Source organism: Mixophyes fleayi, chromosome 2 (genome assembly GCF_038048845.1).
Source record: "Mixophyes fleayi isolate aMixFle1 chromosome 2, aMixFle1.hap1, whole genome shotgun sequence".
Classification (NCBI taxonomy): domain Eukaryota; kingdom Metazoa; phylum Chordata; class Amphibia; order Anura; family Limnodynastidae; genus Mixophyes; species Mixophyes fleayi.
In genome coordinates, this window is record NC_134403.1 from 358,733,857 (window position 1) to 358,741,891 (window position 8,035).

Below are 8,035 nucleotides of genomic sequence, written 5' to 3' on the forward strand. Positions count from 1 at the left end.
TATGGTAACATACGTCAACAATTGGTTTGTGCTTTCACAAGTAAATTGTGCTTTAAATACCATATAATGTTATACACAAATAAACTAGTTTATCAGTATATAGAATCCCTTATAGATAAATAACTGATATATTATAACATATCAAATATACAGCTCCCTAAAGGGTCCTGTCCTGTGCTCTTTCATTTTTATTTCTCAGTCGATAGTTACGCTTGAAGCAGCATGGACTCTCTTGAAGAAGGGTAGATTATATTCAACTATATAAGAAGTTCGATTAAAAACATCCCTTACGGTCAACTAAGGAGAATCAAATGTAACTGCAGCATAGCACAGAATTATGAAATACAAGCTCACCTCATTGTGAATGCATTTAAAGAGAGAAAGTATAATGAAGCTGACATTAATATTGTCAAAATAAAGAGAGCAATTTGGATAGATCGTCTCTCTAAATACAAACAAAAATTATGGATGTCGACGCTACAGAACATCTTATTCCTTTTTAAAACTAACAACGTTAATGCTTCGGATATGATTAATAAGGAAATCAGAAAACATTGGATTCCTTTGGAGGAGGGTCCCAGTTTAAAGTATATATTGCCTTGTAAACCAAAGGTTGCCGGTGAAATACTGTACATGGCCAAAAGTGTGTGGACACCACTTATACTTAGTGTGTTTGGTTATCTATTGCTAACGCATGCATAGAATCAACCATACACCATGCAATCTCCATAGTCCAACATTAGCAGTAAAATGGGTCATGTGACTTTTCAATGTGGCAATTTCATGGAATGTCACCTTTCCAACAAGTCATTTACTCAAATTTCTGCTCTACTAGAGCTGTCCTGGTCAATTGTAAGAGTGATTATTGTGAAGTCTAAACATCTAGGAGCAACAACCGCTCAGCCACCACACAAGCTCACAGAATGGTACTGACAAGTGCTGACGTTTGTAGCACATAAAAGTCATTTGTCCTTGGTTGCAACTTGGTAGTTCCAAATTGTCTCTGAAAGCAACATCAGCAGAAGAACTGTTCATTGGGAGCTTCATGGATGGGTTTCCAGCCACCCACAACCCTCAGATCACTATGTGCAATGTCAAATGCCAACTGGAGCGATGTAAAGCACACCGCCATCGGAATCTGGAGCAGTGATCAATAACACCATCTGGCAGTGTGAAGGACGAATCTGGGTTTGGTGGATGCCAGGAAAATGTTTGCTATACGAAAGCAGACTGGCAACTGTAGACAGCACAGTGGCTCAGTGGTTAGCACTTCTGCCTCACAGCACTGGGGTCATGAGTTCAATTCCCCACCATGGCCTTATCTGTGTGGAGTTTGTATGTTCTCCCCGTGTTTGCGTGGGTTTCCTCCGGGTGCTCCGGTTTCCTCCCACACTCCAAAAACATACTAGAAGGTTAATTGGCTGCTATCAAAATTAACCCTAGTCTCTATCTGTCTGTGTGTGTGTGTATGTTAGGGAATTTAGACTGTAAGTTCCAATGGGGCAGGGACTGATGTGAATGAGTTCTCTGTACAGTTCTGCGGAATCAGTGGTATATAAAGATAAAGAAATTATGATGTTGAACTGTAAAGTTTGTTGGAGAAGGAATAATGGTCTTGGGGTATGTATGGCCTTTAAGTTCCAGTAAAGGGAAATCTTAAATTTACAGCATACAATGACACTCTAGAGATTTGTGTGTTTCCAACTTGTGTGTGCCAACAATTTGGGGAAAGCCATTTCCTCTCTCAGCATGGCAATGTCTCCGTGTACCAAACGAGGTCCATCAAAAAATAATTTCCCAAGTTTGGTGCAGAAGAACATGACCGGTCTGCACAGGACCCGAACCCTAACCCCATTAAACACCTTTGCAATTAATTAGAAGGCCAGTGCCCGACCTCACTAATGCTCTTGTGAATTGATGCCAATCCCCGCAGCCATGTTTCAAAATCATCCCAGAAGAGTGGAGACTGTAATAGCAGCATAAGGGGGGGGGGGACGACCAACTCCATATTAATGCCCATGGCTTTGGTATGAAATGTTCAATAAGCACATATGAATGTGATGCTCGGGTGTCCACATAGTTTTGGGATGTAGGGAATATTGTAGCTTTTACTGTTTTACCTTATTTTGAACACAGTAACAATATAAGTAAAAACATAAGAATAATAATGAGGCACTGGAAAGTTATGTAGATTTTTCTTTTAACAATCACGTTATTCCCTTTTCTTCTTCAGATGTTTTAACATCAGGAAACGTTTAACTTGTCATAACAAATTGGTGATATATGTAGTTGACTGTTCTTGTAAAGATCACGTTATATATGTGGGTATTACTACCTGTTGTTTAAAAATAAAATTGGAGGAACAGATTTGAACCAAGAAAATAGCTGTTAAAAACTCATCCTCTTTTACAACATGTTGCTAAATTTTACAATAAAGACAAGTTTGAAAATTACCTCGTTTGTGGCTGAATCTAGGACGACTCTCTACATAGCAGAGGAACTTCTAATCTGGAAACTCAGGAGGTAGGTGTTCCTGCTCAGGTCAAGGGAGGGGTGAGCAAACCCAGTAAGACCTCTAAATCTCTTGTTAACAGTGTATATTTTGTGGGTGCAACTGTTGGATTTGTTTATATTTTCTATTTCAACAGATTTGCTACCAGTAAGACTTTTTGAGTTATAGGCAGATTTGATTTCTTCTGTGCTCATTATTTTTTGTTGGTTTCTTGGGTTATTGTTGGGTTGGTTTCTGTCCACATCAAGCTGCCGTTGTCTCTAAGCTGGGTGGCAACGTCTTTTGGAGTTTGGAGGCAGAGAGGGGTAATATATCCTGGCAGATAGTGTGTCAGAAGTGCCAAACATGGGCACAATGTATATATTATTCATACAATTGGATCGTATATAGAGTTATATTAATAACTGACTGTGATATGAATGCTAAATAAATCATATTTCTAGGCCAACAACTGCCTATCTAAAAGAGAAATACTGAGTTGTGGCAAATTGAATCTATTATGTTCAGGAGTGAGGCCACCATGAGGCAGCTGTCTAAGGCCTTCTACCCACTAGTGTCAAAGTACATGTTTACTAGTGTTTTTAATGCTACGCTTGTCTCCCTGCTAACACATGCTTGAAGAATTTTTATTGCCCCCCTACGGAGGGGAGATGAGGTGTGACTGCAGAGAAGAGCGGGATACCACGAATTGTGTAGTTTTGGAGTTGCCCTCTTACACAATAATGAAATCACGTCATTTCGGCAATCACATCATAGATGCCCCCATCCCGCTAACTTCACTAGGAATTAGGCAGGATGCGGGAAAATTGTCTGCTCTGCTGCGAGTGTGGGAGACTCACGTGGAATTCGGGAGTCTCCCAAACATTCCAGGAGAGTAGACAGTTATGTGCTACCAGGCAGCATGGAAATTAATTGACGGTTTGTAAATTTGCATTTTAAAGTGTTTCTCCTACCTCTATAATAGGATGTCATGTACTAGTGTATATGTAGGGGCACAATACAGTGCAACCTAGGGCTATCATATAGCACATTGCAATGTATTCCCTTTACAAGGCACATTGCAAGTTTCCCTTTACAAGGCAGCGCCGCTTTAAATTTAAGCTGCAAAGACGCCAAACTCGCAGGAGTTTACAAAACCGGGGTATGATACATTTAACCCCAGGTGTGAACCTAATCGACCCGGGAATTTGCAGGGGTGGGAGACGCTGTCACCTGGCAATATCCCGGGTTCATATACCCGGGATATTAACGGGCTGGCAGTGTGAAAATGGTATAAGAGAAATTAGTCTAAACATGGATTCTTTGATTGCATCGATTCTCCTGTTTGGAGAGATTATAGAAAACATAGTAGCTGGTCAGTTCTCTGTCTCTGATTTGTGGTCACTCAGCACCTCACTGTTATAGCTGTTAACACTGTAGGCCAAGGGATGATTATTCAGAGAGAAAGAGCGGTGACGCACGCAGGGGGGCGGGGGGGGGGTTTCTGGGTCTCCAGAACCCCCCCCTTCCGCTAACTAAGTGCCCACCATAGTGGCACTGTACTATACAGCAGCCGTGGCTGCTGTATAGGACAGCGCTGCCGAAACGGAGCTGCTGCCCCCCCTGACAATCCTGCGTGCGCCCCTGAAAGAGGCAGCAGGGGCTGGCTGTAGGAGAGACTGGAATTATAGGGGCCCCCTTGGAAAGGTTCCAGTGGGAGCCCAGTACTTTATGGTCACACCCATGGCGCCAATGGCATAAGCCAGGGCGATTTTTAAGAGGTTTGAGCCTACCTGTGAGATTTAAAGCTGCAGAAAAACGACTCCTGGGGATTGGATTTTGTCAAGTGAATATAATAGAACAAATTATTAACTTGTATGAGGTCGATGGCTTCCATCTGCCAATTGTACAGTACACCCTGTGTTTATCTAGTGTCACATCTGCGCTCACCGTAGTCTGCTAGGACCTAGTGTATAATCAGGTTGCAGATGTCAGACTAGTATTACGAGGAGGTCTCCTGAGAGATGCTGGACGATACAGTTTAATATATTCACTGTTTCCTTAAGTAAAACGTTTTTTTTTCTGGCAGAAACATCTTTGCAAAAGCCTCCAATTTCAGAACATATACAGTGTGTATGTATATATATTTCTATACATATTTATATATTAGAGATGCTCAGGCTCGGTTCCCCGAGAACTGAACACATCCAAATCTAGCAGATCCGAGCTGGCTCGGAATTTTCGCGCAGCCTCGGAATTGAAAATGAGGCAAAAAGTCATTGTTACGTCATTGGATCTCGCGAGTTGTGGATTCTATAAGTACCGCCCTCCACGGCGATCCAGCGCCATTTCACAGAGGGACACAGAAGGGGTAGCACAGTTCTTGGCAGTCTGTAGAGCAGTTGGGCAGCGTCATAGGTAGAATAGAAAGAGGAGGGGTAGCAGTGTTCTTCAAAGTCTCCAGTGACATTCAGGAGAGCTCCATTGCTAATTGTCATTGCTGAAATAGAAATAATAGGGCTGGCAGGCTTGGTCTTCTAAATCTGCAGTCACATTGTACTGTGTTATATAGGTAACAGACAAAGAGGAGAGCTCCATTGCTCCATTGCTAATTGTCATTGCTGAAATAGAAATAATAGGTCTGGCAGGCTTGGTGTAAATCTGCAGTCACATTGTACTGTATTATATAGGTAACACACAAAGAAGAGAGCTCCATTGCTAATTGTCATTGCTGAAATAGAAATAATAGGTCTGGCAGGCTTGGTGTAAATCTGCAGTCACATCAGTGGCGGATCCAGGGGGGGGGGGGGGGGGCGATCGGGGCAGGGGCTTGCTGCCGGCGGCTGCACACTGTGCAGGTCCGTTCGGCAGTGGTAATATGCTGCCCGGCTGCTCTGATTGTGTTTTAAACACAATCAGAGCAGCGGGACAGCACATTATCACTGCCGAACTGACCTGCACATACTGTGCAGCCGCCGGCAGCCTTAGAAGTTAGAAAGGGGGCAGGGCCTAAATCGCCCCCCCCCCCTATATCGCCCGGTGTAGAAAAAAATTCTAGATCTGCCCCTGAGTCACATTGTACTATGTTATATAGATAACATACAAAGAGGAGAGCTCCATTGCTCCATTGCTAATTGTCATTGCTGAAATACAAATACTAGCACTGGCAGGCTTGGACTTCTAAATCTGCAGTCTTTGTTTGAAAGTGTATGAAAATAATATTGTGACCTGTGAGGTGGTCAAAATTGACTGCAAATGACTTGAAATTAGTGTTATTGAGGTTAATAATAATGTAGGGTGAAAAAAAATCAAAAATATGTGGTTTTAGGGAAAAAGAAAATAGGGATTTTAGAAAAAAAATCGGGATCCAAAACAAAAACCAAAAAACACAAGGGCGGTTTTGCCAAATCAAAAACCAAAACACCAAGTTAATCTAGATCCAAAACCTAAAGCAGAACACGGGGGTCAGTGAACATCTCTAATATATATATATATATATATATATATATATATATATTGTAATAGCTGGATCCATCTTAGTATATGTCTCCTATAATTGTCTCAAGCCAATTCCTTCTAAATGAATTAAAAATGCAAATCTCATACCATAATTGTGTAATATGATAAGGCTGGCAGCTCAATCAATACCATCTACCCCGGTCAATAATAGGTCTATGATGCATGTTTGTCAGAACTGGCCAATCTCACTTTATCACTGGCTCTGCGGCCCGTCCACATCTATAAGAAATGACATTTTATTGCCAGTCTCCTATCAATCAAGTGTAATTTTGGAATCATAGAGATTCATGCTGTCGTCTTGCAGGCTGCAGGCCCGAGCTTTGCTCTTTCTAACCAGGCGTCAGAGACACAATGCTGGCTGAGCCGTGCCAAGGACTTCTGCAGCCCCCACCAGGATCGTCTTCACTGCCACTGAATTCCTTCTTCCTTTCTCAGCCGCAGATGACTGGAGAAGAATGTCAAACGCCACACAGCGGGCCTGATTCATTAAGGCACGCAAAACAAATGTAAATTGTGGTTTTTTAAAAAAAAATTCAGGCATACGCACGTTCGTATTCAATAAATAGCGAATCTGTAGAAACGTCTCTTAGTGAATAGGAAGTGTGTATACGTTCTGCAATTACAGCACTTGCTGTTTTGAAATAGACACAATATATTGCAGGATACGTACAATACAAATGTGGAATATAAAGTACTAGCAGGACGCACAGAAAAAATAATTAAATTAATGTCACCTGTTAATATAGTCATTAATCAAAAGACATTGTAACATTTTTTCTTCATTCCCTCCCATATATATATATATATATATATATATATATATATCTAATATATAAATGCTTAGTGGCATCTGTGTGTGTGGAAAAAAAAAACAAGTTGCAGCGCCACCTGCTGGGCAGAGTTATACACTGACCTACTAAATTCTTAGTGTGTGTGGGGAAAAAAATTCAAAAAGGGCTGAAATTTGGTAGGGCTCAAACTCATTTTCGTGAGGTAATTTTACCTCATGAACACACATGTGTAGAGGCGTGCGTTAGTGTGTGTGTGTGTGTGTGTGTGTGTGTGTGTGTGTGTGGAAAAAACTATTTTCTCAGAAAGGGCTCATCCAATTGACCTGAAATTTGGTATACTGACATTATTTGACAAAAAAATTAGAATAGTCAAGTCAGTTAACTTCCATCATCCCCCCTTCCCCCCGTGGGAGGGGTAGTAAAGGCTAAATTTACGAGTTGAGGGGTCAAACTCATTTTCGTGAGGTAATTTTACCTCATGAACACACATTAAAAAGGGCGCTTGCGTCGGGAAGTAACGCTCTTCCCCTGAGGAGGCCTGGGCTAGGCCCAAATGCATGACAAGAACCTTTTTAAGACCTTAAGTATCTTGATTTGACTAGAATGCATGAGTATCATGCACGGGTTAACTTGTATATATATATATATATATATATATGTGCATTATTTATTTTTTATTATTTAAGATTTATTATTTATAGTAATAAAGTATCACTGGATTAAGCAACACTAAAATAGCCTCTTTTTATATTGATAAATATATATTGTAGCAAAAACCACCCTTTAAGGATGGGCCGCTAATTATGGGTCAGTGCTGTGTGCTTGCCCCCCCGGGCTAAAGTCTGCCAGTCAGCCCCTGGATGTGTGCAGAACTTATGGATCTCAGAACTTATGGATCTCATACTATCATCTAGTGTTGTTGTCACTTCAAGACTGGCCGTTATACGTCTCCCTTATTTGGGGTGTATAGATCTTTACTGCAACTGACCAGCAGACTTCCTAAGCACCGGGGCTCTGCTTAACAGAGCGTGAAGGGGTTAACTCAAAGTATTAGTGAATGGAAGGGGGTGAACGAAAATTGTCCAAAGTGGGATTAAATTGTAAATCCCAAAGCAACAGAAATAAAACAATTCCTCAACAAGACATGCAGATACAATTAGCAAAGAACAGTAAAGTTTGCCCACACATGGAGCGACCCTTTCTAATGTGTCTATAATGTTGGAGGCCAAGTTGG